The sequence below is a fragment of the Sus scrofa genome, chromosome 14 (assembly GCF_000003025.6).
Source record: "Sus scrofa isolate TJ Tabasco breed Duroc chromosome 14, Sscrofa11.1, whole genome shotgun sequence".
Classification (NCBI taxonomy): domain Eukaryota; kingdom Metazoa; phylum Chordata; class Mammalia; order Artiodactyla; family Suidae; genus Sus; species Sus scrofa.
In genome coordinates, this window is record NC_010456.5 from 113168463 (window position 1) to 113190615 (window position 22153).

The following is a 22153-nucleotide window of genomic DNA, read 5'->3' on the forward strand; positions in this document are numbered from 1 at the left end:
AACCTGCGTCCTCCTGGATACTAGTCAGATTTGTTTCTGCTGAGCCATGACAGGAACTCCTTTTTCTTTTTTTTTTTTGTCTTTTGAGGGCCGTACCCGTGGCACATGGAGGTTCCTAGGATAGGGGTCGAATCAGAGCTGTAGCTGCCGGCCCGCACCACAGCCATGCCAGATCCGAGCTGTGTCTGCAACCCACACCACAGCGCACGGCAATGCCAGATCCTTAACCCACTGAGTGAAGCCAGGATCGAACCCACAGCCTCATGGTTCCTGGTCAGATTTGTTTCTGCTGTGCCCCGATGGGAACTCCTGAATCCTATCTTAGAGTTAATGGTTATACACAGGCAATGGGGGTTTGCGTGTGGGGGGGTGGGGGCGGGGGTTTCTTTGATGTTTGTTAAGCATTTTTGTTCATGATGCCAAATATTGATAGGCAGAATGGATCCTATTAGAAACTAGTTTTCTGAATTCCTTCCCTATTGCTGCTGGGTTCTGGCACTGTTGCTGAAATCCACACATTCAGTGAATTGCACACACCTGATGGCTCATGCTCCTCTACAGTACACATCATATGGACACAGGCAGGAGACTTGCCAATATCCGTTTGTGGGTTTATTATGTCTCACAGGTCTTACTGCCATCCAACCCTGTTAAGTGGATGTTGGCTAGATCCAGGTGTCTCAACCTTGGTTTTTGGGGCCAGGTAGCTTTTTGTTGTGGAGAACTGTCCTGTGTGTTGTAACATGTAGCAGCATCTCTGGCCTCTGCTCACTAGATGCCAGTAGCATTCCCCAGTTTGGACAACCAAAAATGGTTCCAGATATTGCCAGTTGCCCCTAGTTGAGAACCACTGGTGAAACAGCTAAGTTTACAATTACTTGCTTAGGAGTTCCCATTGTGGCTCAGCTGAAACGAATCTGACTAGCATCCAGAAGATTCGGGTTTGATCCTTGGCCTTGCTCAGCGGGTTAAAGATCTGGCCTTGCCCTGGGTTATGGTGTAGGTCACAGATGCATCTTGGATCTGGCATTGCTGTGGCTGTGGTGTAGGCTGGCAGCTAAAACTCCGATTCAACCCCTAGCCTGAGAACCTCCAAATGCCACGGGTATGGCCCTAAAAAAGCAAAAATAAATAAAATCATTTGCTTAGGGTTGATAAAACTGCAGCTTAGTGTCACATTGAGACAAGAGTCCAGGTCTCTTTAAAAATTGATTTCCCTGTGTTTATCATTGCTTAAGTACCTGCTATGTACCAGCCATAGAATTCCGAGAGCTTGTGTCTAATGGAAGAAGTCGGAGATGGGGAACAGTTCAGTACACTGCTGAGTCCTGTCACCAAGGGCCAGGGTAGCACCCCCAAGAGGACAAGCAAGAAAAGACTTGACTGGCCTTGGCCCAGGATTCTGACAAGAGTAGCAGCTTGCTAGGTGTGAAAGAGGCACATACCATGCAAGGAAGAGGAAATATTTCTGATGGGAAAAGAGAGCCTTTAGGATAGATCAGGTGGAGGGTAATGTGAGAGGCAGGGGCAAGATAATACTGTTGGATTGAGGATTCAATGGCAATGGCCTTTTGTACCCAAGACAGGAGTCGGTACTATTTTGTTCATATGAATATATTAGGGGATTACTAGTCCAATGCAGTACTCCTTGGCACTAATACAGCTGAGGGGAAAGCAAAGTCCCCTGCGCCATGCAAAACTGTCTGCAGTTACTGAAGGCCCAGTAGGTGGGGCTCTTGCACACTGCAGGGAGATGGACTATAATTGAAGCTTGGTGCTGTCTTTTTTTTTTTTTTAAGCTCGATTGATTGATTAGTGTTTGCTTTTCAGGGCTGCACCCATGGCATGTGGATGTTCCCAGGCTAGGGGGTGGAATCAGAGCTGCAGTATCAGAACTGCAGCTGCTAGCCTACACCACATCTCACAGCAATGCCGGATCCCGGAACCACTGAGTCAGGCCAGCGATCCAACCCTCATCCTCATGGATACTAGTTGGATTCATTTCCACTGTGCCACAGCCGGAACTCCTGGTGTTGTCTTATTCCAGTTACATTAAACAAACTCTGAAATCCGCTGTGAGCCTTTGGATAGAGAGATAAATAAGACATAGGCCCTCATTTGAGGACCCTTTGTGCTGAAGAGTGGAGAGGAGAGTCTGCCCTGGTTATCTCTGAAGGTCTCTAGTCCTGGTTATCTCTGAGAGGTCAGCAGCAGGCAACATGGCTTGCAGAAGAGCCCTGATGTTCACCATGGAAGTCCCGACCTTCCCCTCAGGTCCTACAGGGCGCTGGAGTTCCCGCAAGGGGGCCCAGCCGCAGATCCCATTGCTTATGAAAACTGCGGACCAATGTCCCTCCTAGTCCTGGGAGCTCAGAGGCCCTCGTACTCTCCCCTGTCTCCCCTCCCCTCCCAGCATAATCATCCCTATAGAGCTCAGGATGGAGGAGAACAAATGCCAGGCTTCTATATTTGAAGTGGGTTGGAAGGTAGGGGACATATAGAGTATTTCAATAAGTTAATCTATAAGACAGAAATTTATCCAGTCAGCAAATGCGAGTGCTAACTCTATGCTCACATAATTTGTGAGAGATGTTGAGAACATAATCATGAATAAAAACAAACAGTCCCAGCAACCAAAGGTTACTCAGGCTAATGAAGGGCAAAGATATTAATCCTCACAAATAAATGTATATATAAGCTTCTGTGCCATAAGGGCAAGGTACCAAGAGCTATGAGAACATGTAACAGGGGAAAATGACCCAAGTAATGGTGGGACTTCCTCAAAGGCTGGGTAACCATGAATTTGTCATCTAAACTGGGATGCTTTTCTGAGTGAAGGGAGAGCAATTGATAATTAGACTGAAATTAGCAGGTATGGACTGAAACCCTCTAAGGCAAGCCAGGACATAGGGTAATAGAAATATTTACTGAAGGAAGTGACGTTTCAGCCCAAACTTAGGTGAGAGTTGCTTAGGTGAAGTTGTCGACGTGGGTTCTTGGACTCTTTAATCAATAGAAACTGATAACAGGCCAGAGGAGGAATTGAGGCAAGGCTTTACTGGGACTCATGCTGCAGCATGAGGGAGGGAAAATAAGTGACAATTTCCCTTACTTCCTTTCCAGAAGTGGGTGGGCTGTTTCCTTAAATGGGGGTGAGAGTAAGGGGTGATTGGTGGGTTGGGCCAGAGGGTTGGCTTAGGTGGTCTGCCCATTCGCTTGGTGGTGCTGTGGGCAGGGATCATGCGCAATACCCTGCTCTTGGCACCTCAGAAGTGGCAGTTGGTTTGTGGTCTTACAGTTTCTTGTTCGCACTTTCCCTCAACTGCATGTGCATGCAAGTTATTTTTAGTCCCTTATGGTTTCTTGGTATTCTGTTGCTCAAAGAGATGTTGGTCCAGATGCAAGCACTCCAGTAATGTGTCCCAGGTCCCAGCCTATCTCAGTGGTACAGGATGAGGAGGGCTGTGTGTTTTTTTTGTTTTTTTTTTCCACTTAGACGGTGTTCTGCAGTCTCTTGAGACCAGGCAGGTTCAGTCTGGTTCTGGCAACCGAAAGAAGAGCTGAGGCGCTGTGGGTAGGTCGGAATCCCTTTATTGGCTTCATGAGCTGTGACAGGGAAAGTCCCATCCACCTTTCTTTTATATTAGTACTGAACAAAGCCAGCAATTAGCCAAAATGTTACATAAGGGGTAGCTGTCATCCTGTTCTACTGTGCATGCACATGTGTAACTATCATTGTGTAGTAGTCACTGCATCATTCCTCACCGGAACAACATGGCAGCTAGGTGGAAAGAGCCTGAGTTACTCCATTTTCCCCACAGAGGGCATAGCATGTGCAAAGGCCTTTTGGTAAGAGAGAGTGCGATCAGGACTCCAGACTGAAAGAAGGTCTATGCCGCTGAAAGGCAGAGGAAGGAGGACAGCAATGTAAGATGAGGCTGGAGAGGGAGGCAGGGATGGGGCATGCAGAACCTTGTAAAGTGTGTTTAAGATTTTAGTCTTTATTCTGAAGGCAATAGGAAGCTGTTTAAGAATATGCGAGTGTCAGAGCTCCCGTCATGGCTCAGCGGAAATGAGTCTGACTAGCATCCATGAGGAAGCAGGCTCAATTGCTGGCCTTGCTCAGTGGGTTAAGGATCTGTCGTTGTCATGAGCTGTAGTATAGGCTGCAAATGTGCTCAGATCTGGGGTTGCTGTGACTGTGGTATAGGCCAGCGGCTACAGCTCCAATTCGACCCCTAGCCTGGGAACCTCCATATGCCACGGGTGCGGCCCTAAAAAGACACACACAGACACACACAAAGTGTGTGTCTTAGTCACAGCAGAAATGTATTTCTTACAGTTCTAGAGCCTGGGAAGTCCAAGATCAAGATGCAGGCTTGTTTGGTACCTAGTAAGAGTTCTCTTTCTGGCTTGCAGAAGGCTTTTTGCTGTGTCCTCACATGGCAGGGAGAGACTGAGCAACCTTGGTCTCTCTTTACAAGGACGCTAATCTTATCATTGGGCTCTTCCCTCATCACCTCATCTAAACCTAATTATACTTCCAAAGGCCCTGCCTTCTCATACCATCACACTGGGAGTTAGTTAGAACTTGAACATATAAATTCTGGGGAGCGGGGAACAAAAACATTCAGTTCATGAAAGTGTGTATTTCAATTTTTTTAAGTTAAGTATATTCAAATATAGACCAAAGTGGAGAGAATAGCATAATAGCTTCCCATGTTCCCATCTAGCTCTTATCCATACATGGCCTATCTTGTTTCATTTCTAATATCCTAACCCACACATTTTGGTACCCTTTTCCCATTGGATGTTTTGAAGTAAAAACAAGACTTTGATTACATTTATAAATTATTTGCATAAAGGTTAAAGCCTTAAAATATATATAACAATAATTCCACTATTGCATCTAAAAAAATTACTAATACAGACAGTAATCAGCTGATATTAAGTATCCTGTCAGTATGTCACTTGATGGTGTTAAAGGCTGGTGACAGATTTGCCTGCTGAAAAGCCAAATGTGATCACCATGAGAATAGAGTGAAGGGACCTGGAGTGGTTATTTTGAGACCAGTCAGGCTACTACAGTAGGCCAAGTGAGAGATCATTTTGGTGACCTGAGCTCAAGTGGTGCTAGGATAGAGAAGATGGAAAAAGGTGATTGGATTTGAGAAATATTTGGGAAGAAAATTAGACAAAATTTGGTTGGAGGGCAGGATAGGGAGCCCTGAGGAAGAGATCCAAGAGATCTTTCATATCAGTACATAGAGAGCTTTCCCATTCTATTTTGTTTTTCAAGTAAACTTCTTATTTTAGAATAGTTTTAGATTTACAGAAAAATTGGGAAGGTATTCCAGAGAGTTCCCATATACCCCACAGACATTTTCCTCTACTATTAACCTTTTACACAGATGGTTCCTTTTTCACAATTTACAAACCTATATTGAACATTAATATCATCTAACACTCATATTTTATTCAGATTTCTATGGATTTTTTTTTTTTTTTTTTTTTTGGCTGTGCCCACAGCATATGAAAGTTCTTGGGTTAGGGATCAAACCTGCACCATAGCAGTGACCCAGGCCGCTGCAATGACAATGCCAGATCCTTAACCTACTGAGCCATCAGGGGACTCCTGTTATTTGTGGACTTAATGATGGCCAATCTGACCGGTATGAGGTTGTATCTCATTGTAGTTTTGATTTGCAGTTCTGTAATAATTAGTGATATTGAGTATCTTTTCATGTGCCTACTGACCATCTGTATGTTTTCTTTGGACAAATGTCTAGGTCTTCTGCCCGTTTTTCAACTGGGTTGGTTTTGGTTGTTTTTGTTGGTTTTGGAGATTAAGCCCTTGTCAGTCGAATCATTTGCAAATATTTTCTCCCATTCCGTAGGTTGTCTTTTTGCTTTGCTTATAATTTCCTTTGCCATGCAAAAGCTTATAAGTTTGATTAGGTCCTATTTGTTTATTTTTGTTTTTATTTGTATTGTCTTGGGAGACTGACCTAAGAAAATATTGGTACAGTTAATGTCAGATAATGTTTTACCTGTGCTCTCTTCTAGGAGTTATGTGGTGTCATGTCTTATGTTTAAATCTTTAAGCCGTTTTGAGTTTATTTTTGTGCATGGTGTAAGGGTGTGTTTTAACTTCATCGATTTATGATGCAACTGTCCAATTTTCCCAGCACCATTTGCTAAAGACACTTTTCCCATTTTATATTCTTGCCTCTTGTGTCGAAGATTAATTGACCATAGGTGTGTGGGTTTATTTCTAGGCCCTCTCTCCTGTTCCATTGAACTGTGTGTCTGTTTTTGTACCAATACCACACTGTTTTCTAAAAAATTTTTATTGGAATATAGTGGAATTACTGCACTGTTTTGATTATTGTAGCTTTGTAGTATTGACAGAAGTTTGGGAGAGTTATGCCTCCTGCCTTGTTTTTATTTTTTTTCTTAGCATTGCTGGCAATTCTGGGTCTTTTATGGTTCTTTATAGATTTTTGGATTTTTGGACTTTTAATTTGAATGTGCCCTCTGTTTCCTATGAATTTCTGACTGATATATCATATTTATTATTATTATTATTATTATTACTATTTTTGTCTTTTGTCTTTTCAGGGCCACACCCTCAGCATATGGAGGTTCCCAGGCTAGGGGTCCAATTAGAGCCATAGCCGCCAGCCTACACCACAGCCACAGCAACGTGGGATCCAAGCCACCTCTGCAACCTATACCACAGTTCACAGCAATGTCAGATCCTTAACCCACTGAGCAAGGCCAGGGATCGAACTACAACCTCATGGTTACTAGTCGGGTTTGTTAACCAATGGGCCACTACAGGAACTCCTATCATATTTATTATTATTTCCTTTTAAAATTAGTGCTTTTGTGTATTGTTTTAAGAAAATTTTCCTTATCCTTAGATAAAATCGTTCTGCATTTTATTCTAAAAAGTTTATGTTTTCCTTGTTTAGGTCTACAGTTCACATGAAGTTGCTTTTTTTTTTTTTTTTTTTTTTAATTTTTTAGGGCTGCACCTGCAGCATATGGAAGTTTCCAGGCTAGAGGTTGAATTGGAGCTACAGCTGTCAGCCTATGCCATGGCCACAGCAACGCAGGATCCAAGCCGCATCTGCTCATTGCAATGCCGAATCCCTGGCCCACTGAGCAAGGCCAGGAATTGAACCTGCATCCTCATGGATACTAGTCAGATTCCTTTCCACTGTGTCACAACAGGAACTCCCTGATGATGATTTTTCAATTCTTTAATTACAGAGATTTTTTTCATGGCCCAGCATATGGTCTCTCTTGGGACTGATGTGCTTTTGAAAAGAATGTGTATTTTCCTGTTTGCTGGTGGAATGTTCTCTATAAATACAGAACTAGGGCACATTGGTTGATAGTGTTGTCACGATCTTTTACATTTTTGCTAATTTTCTGTCTACTTGTTCAATTACTGATAGAGGAATTTTTCTCTTTTTCTTTTTGACCATGGTGTGCAGCATCTCAGTTCCCAGAGCAGGGGTTGAACCAGGGCTGCAGCAGTGAAAGCACTGCATCCTAACCACTAGACTACCAGGGAAGCCCCTGAGAAAGGTATATTGAAACAACTATGATGTGTATTTGCCCACTTTTTAATCTTCTATTAGCTTTTTCTTCATGTATTTTGAAGCTATGTTATTGAGTGAGTACCTACACTTTTTTTTTTTTTTTTTTTTTTTTTTTTGCTGCTTTTTAGGGCCACACCTAGGCCAGGGAACCCAGGCTAGGGGTCTAATAGGAGCTATAGCTGCCAGCCTACACCACAGCCACTGCAACGCTAGATCTGAGCCGAATCCGAGACCTACACCACATCTCGAGGCAACACCAGATTCCCCAACCCACTGATTGAGGCCAGGGATAGAGCCCGCAACCTCATGATTCCTAGTCGGATTCGTTTTTGCTGTGCCATGATGGGAATGCCAGTGGTGATTTCTTCTTGATATAACACACCATTATGAAATTTCCGTTTATCTCTGATAATATTTCTTGTTCTGAAACCTGACATCAATATAGCTATTCTACATTTCTTTTGGGGCTTTGATTCTTTCTATCCTTTCACTTTTCACCCATATCTTTATATTTAAAGTAGATTCTTTCTTTCTTTCTTTTTTGCCTTTTCTTTTTTCTTCTTTTAACAGGTGGCTGCACCTGCGGCATATGGAAGTTCTCAGGCTAGGGGTTGAGCCACAGCCACTGTAGAAGCAACGTCGAGTAGTTATGTTGTGAGCCACACGGGAAGCCCTTTTTTTTTTTTTTTTTTTTGGCTTTTTGCCTTTTCTAGGACCACTCCTGCGGCATATGGAGCTTCCCAGACTAGAGGTCTAATAGGAGCTTAGCTGTTGGCCTACGCCAGAGCCACAGCAACTCAGGATCCTAGCCGAGCCTGTGACCTACACCACAGCTCATGGCAATGCCGGATCCCCAACCCACTGAGCAAGACCAGGGATCGAACCCACCCATATTCCTAGTCAGATTCGTTAACCACTGAGCTACGACGGGAACTCGAAAGTAGATTTCTTTAAAACAGCATAGTCTTTCTTTTTGATCCAGTCTGATTATCTCTAACTTTTAACTGATGTGTGTAGACTATTTATATGTAATATAATTATCAATATAATTAGGTTAAAACTGTCATTTTACTATGTATTTTCTGCTAATCCTATGTGTTCCTTTTATTCTACCTTCTTTTTATCATTCTATTTTATCTCTATTATTGACTTATTTGCTATACTTCTTCTTTTCACTTTTTAATGTTTACTCTAGGGTGTACAATATGCATCTTTAACTTATTGTCTACCTTTAAATAATGTAACACTTTACGTGTAAGATAAAAGCTTTCATGCCTCCCACCCCATTCTTTTTGTTTGTTTGCTCTTTAGGGTCATATCTGCTGCATATAGAAGTTCCCAGGCTAAGGGTTGAATAGGAGCTACAGCTGCCTGGTCACCCCTCAACCACTGCAATGCCAGGACCGAAGTCCATCTTCAGCCTACACCATGGATCCTTAACGCAATGAGCAGGGCCAGGGATCAAACCCACTAGTCGGGTTTGTTACCACGGAGCCACAACAGGAAATCCCATAAATAGTTTTTATTATGTTGGGATGTGTCCCCTCTATAGCCACTTTGGTAAAAGTGTTTAATCATGAACTGATGTTGGATTTGTCAAATGCTTTTTCTGCATCTATTGAGATGACAATGTGGTTTTTGACTTTTCTTTTGTGAATGTGGAGTATGACATTGATTGATTTGCATATGTTGAACCACCCTTGTCAACCTGGGATGAATCCCATTTAGTCGTGGTGTATGGTTTTTGTTTTTTGGGTTTTTTTTTCTTTTTGTCTTTTCTGGGGCCCCACCGGTGGCATATGGAGGTTTGCAGGCTAAGGGTCTAATTGGAGCTACAGCTGCTGGCCTACACCAGAGCCATAGCAACTCGGGATCCAAGCTACGTCTGGGACCTACACCACAGCTCATGGCAATGCCAGATCCTTAACCCACTGAGCAAGGCCAGGGATCGAACCCTCAACCTCATGGTTCCTAGTCGGATTCGTTAACCACTAAGCCACGACGGGAACTCCTTATGGTCTTTTTTATGTGTTGTTGGATTCGATTGGCGAAAATTTTGTTGAGAATTTTTGCATTCATATTCATCAGAGATATTGGCCTATAATTTTCTTTTTTGGCCTATACTTTCCTTTGTTTGGTTTTGGTATTAGGGTGATAGTGGCTTCATACAATATCTTTGGGAGTATTCCTTCTTCTTCAATCTTTTGGAAAAGTTTAAGAAAGATATGTATAAGGTCTTCTTTGTATGTTTGGTAGAATTCACCTGTGAAGGCATCTGGTCCTGGACTTTTGTGTGTAGGAAGTGTTATTATTACATATTCAGTTTTGTTTCTAGTGATCAGTCTGTTCAAATGATCTACTTCTTCTTAATTCAGTTTTAGCAGGTTGTATGTCTCTAGAAAATTGTCCATTGCTTCTAGGCTGTCAAATTTGTTGGCATATAGTTGTTCATAGTATTCTCTTATGGTTTTTGTATTTCTATAGTATTCAATGAGATTTCTCCTTTTTCTTTTTTTTAAACTTTTTATATAATGATTTTTATTTTTTTCCATTATAACTAGTTTACAGTGTTCTGTCAATTTTCTGCTGTACAGCATGGTGACCCAGTTACACATACATGTATACATTTTTTTCTCACATTATCATTCTCCATCATAAGTGACTGGACATAGTTCCCAGTGCTACACAGCAGGATCTCATTGCTTATCCATTCCAAAGGCAATAGTCTGCATCTATTAATCCTAAACTCCCAATCCATCCCACTCCTTCCCCCTCCCCCTTGACAACCACAAGTCTACTCTCCAAGTCCATGATTTTCTTTTCTGTGGAAAGGTTCATTTGTGCCATATATTAGATTCCAGGTATAAGTGATATCATATGGTATTTGTCTTTCTCTTTCTGACTTACTTCACTCAGTATGAGAGTCTCTAGTTCCATCCATGTTGCTGCAAATGGCATTATTTTGTTATTTTTCATGGCTGAGTAGCATTCCATTGTGTATATATACCACATCTTCCTAATCCAGTCATCTGTCAGTGGACATTTGGGTTGTTTCCATGTCTTGGCTATTGTGAACAGTGCTGCAATGAACATGAGGGTGCATGTGTCTTTTTCAAGGAAAACTTTTTCTGGATGTATGTCCAAGAGTGGGATTGCTGGGTCATATGGTTGTTCTATGTATAGTTTTCTAAGGTACCTCTGTGCTGTTCTCTGTAGTGGCTGTACCAGCTTACATTCCCACCAACAGCGCAGGAGGGTTCCCTTTTCTCCACACCCCCTCCAGCATTTGTTATTTGTGGACTTATTAATGATGGCCATTCTGACTGGTGTGAGGTGGTATTTCTTGGTAGTTTTGATTTGCATTTCTCTAACAATCAGGGATGTTGAGCATTTTTTCATGTGCTTGTTGGCCATCTGTATATCTTCCTTGGAGAAATGTCTATTCAGATCTTTTGCCCATTTTTCCATTGGATTGTTGGCTTTTTTGCTGTTAAGTTGTATAAGTTGTTTGTATATTTTAGAGATTAAGCCCTTTTCAGTTGCATCATTTGAAACTATTTTCTCCCATTCTGTAAGTTGTCTTTTTTTTTTTTAATGGTTTCCTTTGCTATGCAAAAGCTTGTCAGTTTGATTAGGTCCCATTGGTTTATTTTTGCTTTTATTTCTGTTGCTTTGGGAGACTGACCTGAGAAAACGTTTGTAAGGTTGCTGTCAGAGAATATTTTGCCTATGTTCTCTTCTAGGAGTTTGATGATGTCTTATCTTATGTTTAAGTCTTTAAGCCATTTAAGTTTATTGTGAATGGTGTGAAGGTGTGTTCCAGTTTCATTGATTTGTGTGCAGCTGTCCAGTTTTCCCAGCACCACTTGCTGAAAAAACTGTCTTCTTCCCATTTTATATTCTTGCCTCCTTTGTCCAAGATTAATTGACTATAGGCATCTAGATTCATTTCTGGGTTCTGTATTCTGTTCCTTTGGTCTGTATGTCTGTTTTGGTACCAGTACCACACTGTCTTGATTACTGGGGCTTTGTAATATTGCCTGAAGTCTGGGAGAGTTATGCCCCCTGCTTTGTTTTTGTTCTTCAGTATTGCTTTGGCAATTCTGGTCTTTTATGATTCCATGTAAGTTTTTGGATTGTTTGTTCTATTTCTGTGAAAAATGTCATGGGGAATTTCATAGGAATTGCATTGTGTAGTATGGCCATTTTTACAATATTAATTCCTCTATCCCAGGAGCCTCTTTCCATTTCTTTGAATCCTCTTTAATTTCCTTGATTAATGTTTTATAGTTCTCAACATATAAGTCTTTCAGGTCAAGTCCTTTGTCAGGTTTGTTCCCAGGTATTTGATTTTTTTGGGGGTGCAATTTTGAAAAGTATTGTATTTTTTTATACCTTTTCTAATATTTCATTGTTAGTATATAGAAATGCGACTGATTTCTGAATGTTAATCTTATATCCTACTACTTTGCTGAATTTGTTGATCAGTTGGAGTAGCTTTTGGGTTGAGTCCTTAGGGTTTTCTATATATAGTATCATGTCATCTGTATACAGTGACAGTTTTACCTCTTCTCTTCCAATTTGGATACCTTTTATTTCTTCTGTTTTTCTGATTGTTGTGGCTAGGACTTCCAATACCATGTTGAATAACAGTGGTTAGAGTGGGCATACATATATTGTTACAGATTTTAGTGAGAAGGCTTTCAGCTTTTCTCCATTGAATATTATATTTGCTGCGGGTTTGTCATAAATGGCTTCTTTTTTTTTTGTCTTTTTGACTTTTCTAGGGCCACACCCGTGGCATATGGAGCTTCTCAGGCTAGGGGTCTAATTGGAGCTGTAGCCACTGGGCTACACCACGGCCACAGCAATGCGGGATCCGAGCCACATCTGCGACCTACACCACAGCTCACAGCAACACCAGATCCTTAACCCACTGAGCAAGGCCAGGGATCAAACCCCCAACTTCATGGTTCCTAGTTGGATTTGTTAACCACTGAGCCACAACGGGAACTCCCATAAATGGCTTTTATTATATGTTAAGCTATGTTCCCTCTATACCCACTTTGGTAAGAGTTTTGACCATGAGTGGATGTTGGACTTTGTCAAATTCTTTTTTTTTTTTTTTTTTGCATTTGTTAAGATGGTCATGTGGTTTTTGACTTTCTTTTGTTAATGTGTATAACATTGATTGATTTATGTATGTCGAACCATCTTTGTGAACCTGGGATGAATCCCACCTGATTGTGGTGTATCACCTTTTTTTATATATTGTTTGATTTGATTGGCTAAAACTTTGTTGAGAATTTTTACATCTATATTCATCAAAGATATTGGCCTGTAGGTTTCTTTTTTGGTGGTATCTTTGTCTGGTTTTGGTATTAGAGTGATGGTGGCTTCATAGAATGTCCTTGGGAGTGTTCCTTCTTCTTCAACCTTTTGGAAAAGTTTAAGGAGGATGGGTATAAGTTCTTTTTTGTCCATTGGTTTTTGAGTAGCGTGTTGTTTAGTCTCAATGTAGTTAGTTTTTTCTCATTTCTTTTCCTGTGGTTGATTTCTACTCTTATGCCATTGTGATCAGAGAAGATACTTGAAATAATTTCTATACTCTTAAATTTGTTGAGATTAGCTTTGTGCCCCAGTATGCGATTGATCCTTGAGAATGTTCCATGTGCACTTGAGAAGAATGTATACTCTGATTTTTTAGGATGTAATGTCCTGAAAATGTCAATCAAGTCTCACTTTTCTATTGTATCATTTAAGATCTCTGTTGCTTTACTGATTTTCTGTCTAGAGGATCTGCCAATTGATGTGAGTAGGGTGTTAAAGTCTCCTACTATGATTGTATTCCCATCAATTTCTCCTTTTATGTCTGTTAGTATTTGTTGTAGGTATCTGGGTGTTCCTAAAAGGGGCATAAATTTTGACAATTGTAATATCCTCTTCTTTTTTTTTTTTTCTTGTCTTTTTGCTATTTCTTGGGCTGCTCCCGCGGCATATGGAGGTTCCCAGGCTAGGGGTCGAATCGGAGCTGTAGCCACTGGCATACACCAGAGCCACAGCAACGCGGGATCCGAGCCGCGTCTGCAACCTACACCACAGCTCACGGCAATGCTGGATCGTTAACCCACTGAGCAAGGCCAGGGACCAAACCCGCAACCTCATGGTTCCTAGTAGGATTCATTAACCACTGCGTCGCGACGGGAACTCCAATATCCTCTTCTTGAATGTATCCTTTTATCATTAAATAGTGTCCTTTGTCTTTTATTTTATTTTATTTTATTTTCACCTTTTGTCTTTTTAGGACCACACCTGAGGCATATGGAAGTTCCCAGGCTAGGGGTCAAATAGGAGCTGTTGCTGCTGGCCTATGCTAGAGCCACAGAAACACCAGATCTGAGACAAGTCTGTGACCTACACCACAGCTCACAGCAACGCCAGATCCTTAACCCACTGAACAAGGCCCACTACCTCGCGGTTTCTAGTTGGATTTGTTTCTGCTGTGCCACACAGGAACTCCAACTTTGGGTTTTCTTGAATCAGATTGCAGACTCCTGCCTGGCATATTTTCCTCTGATTCTACGTAGATAACCACGATGGGAGGTGTAATTCCCCTGACGTGATCCTTAGGTCGTGGGCCCCTGAACACGTCCCCTGGGACCTGCTAGATGTTTTAGCCCAGCCTCTCAGGTCAAGGCCCTTGAGTGGCCTATATAGCAAACTTTCTTTCTGGTCACACCTACTTTACTCCCACCAGAAGCTCCTCTCCACTTCATCTTACTGCCTTTCATGCTATAAGGATCTGGGCATCCTTGAAACAGTCATAGCTTTTAGCTAGCTGTACGAACTCAGACACATTATTTATTTAACTTCTTCCTCTTCATTTTTTTTCCTTCTTCTTTTTTGGCTACCCCGAGGCACTAGAATTTCCCAGGCCAGGGATCAGATCCAAGCTGCAAGTGCAACCTAAGCTGCAGCTGTGGGAACAGTGGGCCTCAAGTTGTCTCAGGTTGTTAAGTTTTATATATATATAAACACACACACACACACACACATACACACATATATAGAGAGAGAAAGAATGAGAGAGAATCTTTTTAGGGTTGCACCCATGGCATATGGAAGTTCCCAGGCTAGGGGTCAAATTGGAGCTATAGCTACCAGTCTATGCCACAGCCACAGCAACACAAGAACTGAGCTGCATCTGCAACTTATACCGCAGCTCATGGCAAAGCTAGATCCTTAACCCACTGGACAAGGCCAGGGATCAAACCACAACCTCATGGTTCCTAGTGAGATTTGTTTCCACTGTGCCAAAACGGGAGCTCCTTTCTTTGTCTTTCTTTACGACCTTCATTTTAAGGTCTATTTTGTCTGGTATGAGTATTGCAACTCCGACTTTCCTGTCTTGTCCACTGGCATGAAATATCTTTTCGCATCCCCTCACTTTCAATCTATGTGTGTCCTTTGCCCTAAGGTGAGTCTCTTGTAGACAGCAAATTGTAGGTTTTTGCTTTTTTTTGCTTTTGCTTTTTAGGGCTGCTCCTGTGGCATATGAAGATTCCAAGGCTAGGGGTCTAATAGGAACTACAGCTGCCGGGCTATAGCATAACCAGAGCAGCACCAGATCCGAGCCGCATCTGCAACCTACGCCACAGCTCACAGCAATGCTGGATCCTTAACTCACTGAGCAAGGCCAGGGATTGAACCTGCAACCTCATAGTTCCTAGTCAGATTCGTTTCTGCTGCACCACGATGGGAACTCTGGTTTTTGCTTTTTTATCCAATCTACACTCTGTGTCTTTTGATTGGAGCATTCAGTCCATTTACATTTAAGGTAATTATCGATAGGTATGTATTTATTGCCATTTTAAACCTTGTTTTCCAGTTAAATCTATGTTTCTCCGTTCTTCTTTTCTTTTTTTGGTTGGATTATTTCCATTTATTTATGCTTGAGTACTTTTCTTTTTAGTTTTTTTACATTCGTGTTTGGTTTTGATTTGCGGTTACCCTGTTTTTTAAGAATGTTAACTCCTTCCTGTATCTGCTTGCTTTAGCATGATAGTCATATGGGTTCAAACATTTTTTTTTAAAAAGTCTATATTTTCTTACTTTCCTTCCCCACATTCTATGATTTTGAATTTCAACATCTTCATGTTTATCCTTTTGCTGTTCTTGGTGTTTATTGTAGCTTTTACAGTAGTTTTTTTTTCTTCCTCTTTTATATCATATGCTTTTTAAAGTGATTGCTTTCCAGTTGTGGTTTCCTCCATCCTATTTCTTCTTAATTCTTTTTTATTTAGATCAGCCCTTTTAGTATTTCTTTTAGAATGGGTTTAGTATTCCTATACTCTTTTAGATTTTGTTTGTTGGAGAAATTCTTTATATCCCCTTCTATTTTTTTGTTTTGTTTTGTTTTGTCTTTTGTCTTTTTAGGGCCACACCAGCAGCATGTGGAGGTTCCCAGGCTAGGGGTTGAATAGGAGCTATAGACACTGGCCTATACCACAGCCACAGCAATGCTAAATCCAAGACACATCTGTGACCCGCACCACAGTTCACGGCAATGCTGGGTCCTTAACCCACTGAGCGAGGCCAGGGATCGAACCCGAAACCTCACGGTTCCTGGTCAGCTTTGTTTCCACTGTGCCATGACGGGAACTCCCATCCCCTTCTATTTTAAATGATATTCTTGCTGGATAGAGTACTTTAGGGTGCAAAGTTTTTCCTTTCAGAACTTTAAATATATCTTCCTACTCTCTTCTGGCCTGTAGTGTTTCTATAGAGAAATCAGCTGATAGCTTTATGGGGGGAGTTCCGTTATAATTAACGCTTTGTTTTTCTCTTGCTGCCTTTAGAATCTTCTCTTTAACTTTTGCCATTTTTATTATAATATGTCTTGGTGTGGGCCTATTTGGGTTCAACTTGTTTGGGGCCCTCTGTGCTTCCTGTATCTTGATATCAGTTTCCTTTAGGTTTGGAAAGTTTTCAGCCATAATTTCTTCAAATATATTTTCAATCCCCTTTTCTTTTTCTTCTCCTTCTGAAATTCCTATTATGTGTAGTTTGGCCCGCTTTATATTATCCTGTAGATCTCTTATATTGCTTTTTGTGGTTTTTTTTTTTTTTTTTTTTTTTTTTTTTTGGCTTTTTGGCTTTTTGCTATTTCTTGGGCTGCTCCCGCGGCGTATGGAGGTTCCCAGGCTAGGGGTCTAATCGGAGCTGTAGCCACCAGCCTACGCCAGAGCCACAGCAACACGGGATCCGAGCCGCATCTGCAGCCTACACCACAGCTCACAGTAACGCCAGATCCTTAATCCACTGAGCAAGGGCAGGGACAGAACCTCAACCTCATGGTTCCTAGTCGGATTTGTTAACCACTGCGCCACGACGGGAACTCCCGCTTTTGTGTTTTTTTCATTTTGTTTTCTGTCTGCTGCCCTGATTGGGTGATTTCCATTATTCTCTCCTCCAAGTCACTCATTTGTCCCTCTGCATTATTCATTCTGCTCTTTAGTTCCTTTAGCTCAGTTTGCATCTCTGCAAATGAATTTTCTAATTTTTCTGTGTTCTTCCTTATATTTTCCAGTTCCTTTCTAAAGTAATCTGCATTACTGTTCATATCCTTTCTTGATTCCTTGATATTCAGTCTTAATTCCTTCAGTATTTTCACTGTCTCCCTTTGGAACTCATTGTCTCTCAGACTGTAGAGGTCTGTTTCATTGTTTGCTGTTTTAGGTGAATTCTCCTGTTCCTTTAACTGGGAATGGTTTCTGAGCCTCTTCATCTTGCCTATGTTTTTCTTTTTCTGGGAGTTTAGGGAAGCCAAACTGTAGTCTTGGAGGGCTACTACTGTGTAAGACCACCCCTTTGTATTTTGTGGGAGGTTACTATTTATTTTTGGCATGGGAGTTTGAATATTTGCTGTCTCTTTCTTTGGTGTGAGCAGGCTTTTATTCTCAGAGTGCTGAGTGTGTTTCCAGGGAGATGGAGGCAATGGGTAGAGCTAGTAGACAGTGCTGGGTTGCTGGGCTCTTAACAGCAGCAAGGACTGCAGGAAGGTGAATCAGGCTACTCCTGGTTACAGGGCCCTGAAAAGTGGTAATGAACCTTAGGGAGATTTACGAGATGTCCAGAGCATTTGGCAGTGGCAGCAGGAGGGTGTGTGAGTTCCCAGGGGAGTAAGAGCAACAACAAGTAGTGTTCAATTGCAGTGCCCTCCTCTGAGGTGACTGGAGCTGCAATGGTGCCTGTTTAGGGAGTGGCAGCAGGGCCGGTGTGCTCCCAGGGGTGCAAGAGAAACAGCAGGTGGTGTTCCATCGCAGTGTCCTCCTCCGTGGTTCCCTCTGAGGTGGATGGGGCTGCAAGTGGTTCTTGTTCAGGGATCTCCAGTGGCGGTGGGCCATGCCCACCTCTGGAATCAGGGATAACTGTGGTGGTTTGCCCTTGCTACCTGCAGAACAAGCAAGAATCACCCTGTCCCAGTTAGCCCACACAGGAGGTGCTGCACCAGCTGCTCCTAGTTGTAGGGTCTTAGGAAGGAACAGTGATCAAGCATCTGGGTATTGCCCAGAGCATTTGGCAGAGGCAGCTGCAGGGTGGCTGTGTTCCCAGGGGGGTGAGAGCAGCAATAGGTGGTGCTTAGTTGCAGTGCCTTCTTCTTTTTTTTTTTGGTTGACCCCTGAGGTAACTGGGGCCCCAGGTGGAGCTCACTCACAGGCCCCCAGTGGTGGAAGGCCACGCCTTCCTCTGTCCTCTGAGACTACTGCTGCGGTCCATCCCTGCAACCTGTAGGTCACATGAGAGGCACCATGTCACACTTAGCTCCCTGCTGCCCTTAGCCCACACAAGAGGTGCCCGGCTACCTGTAGCCTGCACAAGAAGTGCCTGGTCTCCTGTAACCTGAGCAAGTGGCTTCTTGCCACTTGTAGCCCATGCCAGAGGTGCCCCGCCCTCTGAGAGTCTGCACGTGTGCCTGCACAGGGAGAGTGTTATGGTGGGCCACCCCTCCTCCTCTTGTCCTCCCCAACAATGGTGCCTTGCTTCTCCTGCAGGCCCAGACCTCCCCCCCGGTTTCCTCTGCCATGGCATTCCACTCCCCAGCCGGTAGCACATGGCTCCTTAGCCCCTCAGCCTGTCCCCACACAGCCAACCCTAGTCCTCTTCCCAGAACTAACCTCTGGAGACTAAGTCTCAGTGTCCAGCCACCCCGCCCTGACCCAGCATATCAGACTGTGGCACCCTGCGCGGTGGCACAGATGATCTGTGTGGCTCTCACTCTACCTTGCCCTCCTGGGTCCAGCCACTGCGCTTTTCTCAGCAACTTTGAGGTCCCTCCATCTCGTCTATCTCCCTGCTGGTTAGGTGGCTTCCCAGGATGTGGGTTCCTTTTCTTTCTTTCTTTTTTTTTTTTGTCTTTTTGTCTTTTTGTTTTGTTGTTGTTGCTATCTCTTGGGCCGCTCCCGCGGCATATGGAGGTTCCCAGGCTAGGGGTTGAATCGGAGCTGTAGCCACCGGCCTACGCCAGAGCCACAGCAACGCGAGATCTGAGCCACGTCTGCAACCTACACCACAGCTCATGGCAACGCCGGATCGTTAACCCACTGAGCAAGGGCAGGGACTGAACGTGCAACCTCATGGTTCCTAGTCGGATTCGTTAACCACTGCACCACGACGGGAACTCCTCCTTTTCTTTTTCCCAGCTCCCTCTCAGGAATGCTAGTCCCGTCCTGATTCCTTTTCTCTCTCTCTCTCTTTCTTTTGTTCTACCCAGTTATGTCAAGAGTTTGTTGCCTTTTGTGGAGCTTTAAGTTCTTCAGCCACCATTCAGTAGATGTTCTGCGCAAGTTGTTTTACATGTAGATGTGGTTTTTTGATGTGTTTTTGGGAGAAGGTGAGTGCAATGTCTTACTCCTCTGCCATCTTGTTGTGCACCTCTTTTTTTTTTTTTTTTTTTTTTTTTTAATGCTTTTTAGGGCTGCACCCGTGGCATGTGGAAGTTCCCAGGCCAGGGGTCTAATCAGAGCTACAGCTGCCAGCCACAGCCACAGCCACAGCCACAGCAATGCGGGAATCCAAGCCACATCTGCGACCTACACCGCAGCTCAAGGCAACACCGGATTCTTAACCCACTGATCAAGGCCAGGGATCCAAGGTGCAACCTCATGGTTCCTAGTCAGAATTGTTTCTGCTGCACCACTGTGGGAACTCTGAAATATATTTTCAATCCCCTTTTCTTTTTGTCCTCCTTCTGGAATTCCTATTATGTGTAGGTTGACTTGCTTTTTTTTTTTTTTTTTTTTTTTTCTTTATAGGGCCGCACTTGCGGCATATGGAGGTTCTCAGGCTAGGGGTCAAATAGGAGCTACAGCTGCCAGTCTACACCACAGCCACAACAACACAGGGTCTGAGCCATGTCTGCAACCTACATCATAGCTCACAGCAACGCCAGATCCTTAGCCCACTGAGTGGGGCCAGGGATCGAACCTGTGTCCTCATGGATAATAGTTGGGTTCGTTACCACTGAGCCATGATAGGAACTCCCTTTTTTTAAAGTTTCATTGAAGTGTAGTTAATTTCCAAGTTTGTGATAATTTCTGCTGTATTTTTTTTTTTCTTTTTATGGTCACACCTGTGGCATATGAAAGTTCCCAGTCTAGGGGTCAAATTGGAGCTGCAGCTGCTGGCCTATGCCACAGCCAGAGCAACACGAAGTCCAAGCAGCATGTGCTCCCTATGCCATAGCTTGCAGCAACACCAGATCCTTAACCTACTGAATGAGGTCAGGGATTGAACCTACATCTGCATGGATACTAGTTGAGTTCTTAACCCACTGAGCCACAATGGGAACTCTAGTTCCTTTTTTTTTTTTTAATAATGATTTTTATTTTTTTCCATTATAGCTGGCTTACAGTGTTCTGTCAGTTTTCTACTGTACAGCAAAGTGACTCAGTCACACATACATATACACATTCTTTTTTTCTGACATTATCATGCTTCATCATAAGTGACTAGATATAGTTCCCAGTGCTAGCAGCAGGATCTCATTGCTTATCCATTCCAAAGGCAATACCTTGCATCTATTAACCCCAAATTCCCAATCCATCCCACTCTCTCCCCCTGCCCCTTGGCAACTACAAGTCTGTCTCCCTGTCCATGATTTTCTTTTCTGCGGGAAGATTCATCTAGTTCCTTTTAAAAGTGATCTGTGTTACTCTTGATATCTGTTCTTAATTCCTGTAGTATTTTCATTACCTCTTTTTTTCAACTCCATGTCTTTTAGACTGCAGAGGTCTGTTTCATTGTTTGCTCCTTTAGCAGAAATCTGTTCTTTTAACTGGGAGCGGTTCTTGTACATCTTCATTTTGCTTATATTTTTCTTATTCTGTGAGTTTAGGGAAAACAATTACACACTGTAGTCTTAGGAGGCTATTTGTGTGCAGGAGCATCCCTGGGTAGCCTGTGAGGGCTTAGTATTTGTGTGTGTGTGTGCACGCACGCACATGAGGGCTGCTTTTGGTTAGGATGCTTGCTGTCTTTTTCCTCAATGTGTGCAGGCCATTATCCCCTTGATAAGGCGTACGTGGGTGTATCCCTGTGTATGCTTCCAGAGAGGTGAGAGCGATAAGCATTGCTTATAGCCAGTGCCTGTTTTGCCAGGCCCTTGGCAGCAGCGAGGACCCACGGGGAATTGGGGGCACAGGCTGCTCCTGGTTGTAGGGCCCTCTGCAGTGGCAATGACCAGGGAGGCAGGGGTAGTGCCCAGATCCCTTGGCAGTGACAGTGGCAAGGATAAGGTGTGTGCATTCCCAGGAGGGCGAGGGCAATGGATGGTACTCAGTTGCAGGGCCCTCTGTGGCAGTGACAGTCCCTGAGGTGACTGGGCCCCCCAGGTGGTGCCTGTTCACAGGACCTTCAGTGGTTGCTGGCCTTGCCCACCTCAGGAATCTGAGATGGCTGATGTGGTTTGTACCTGCCCTTGTAGCCCCCTGCAAGAGGAGCCCTGCTGCCCCAATGCCCACATGTGCACAGAGAGAGATGTTCCTATGGCCGTCCTGCCCCTCCTCCTCTTGCCCTGCCCAACAATGGCACCTTGCTTTTCTGGCAGGACCAGACCTCTTCCTGTGCTCCCTTCGCTGTGGCCTACTGACCCCAGCCCTTAGTGCATAAATTTCGAAACCCACCACTTTCTTTCCTCTCATACAGAAGAGGGTCCTAAAACCTAAATTGGATCATGCTGCTTTCCTGCTTACAACCCTTCAGTGGCTCTCAATTGCTTTACCTGTAGACTGACCCTCAGAAGCTGAAAGCAAATGTTTGGAGAATCAGTAAACAAATGAAAGAATGATTATCACAAGAATAATATCATCTCGGAGTTCCCATCATGGCTCAACGGTTAATGATTCTGACTAGCATCCATGAGGACACAGGTTCGATCCCTGGCCTCGCTCAGTGGGTTAAGGATCTGGCATTGCCATGAGCTCTGGTGTAGGTCATGGACACAACTTGGATCTGGTATTGCTGTGGCTGTGGCATAGGCC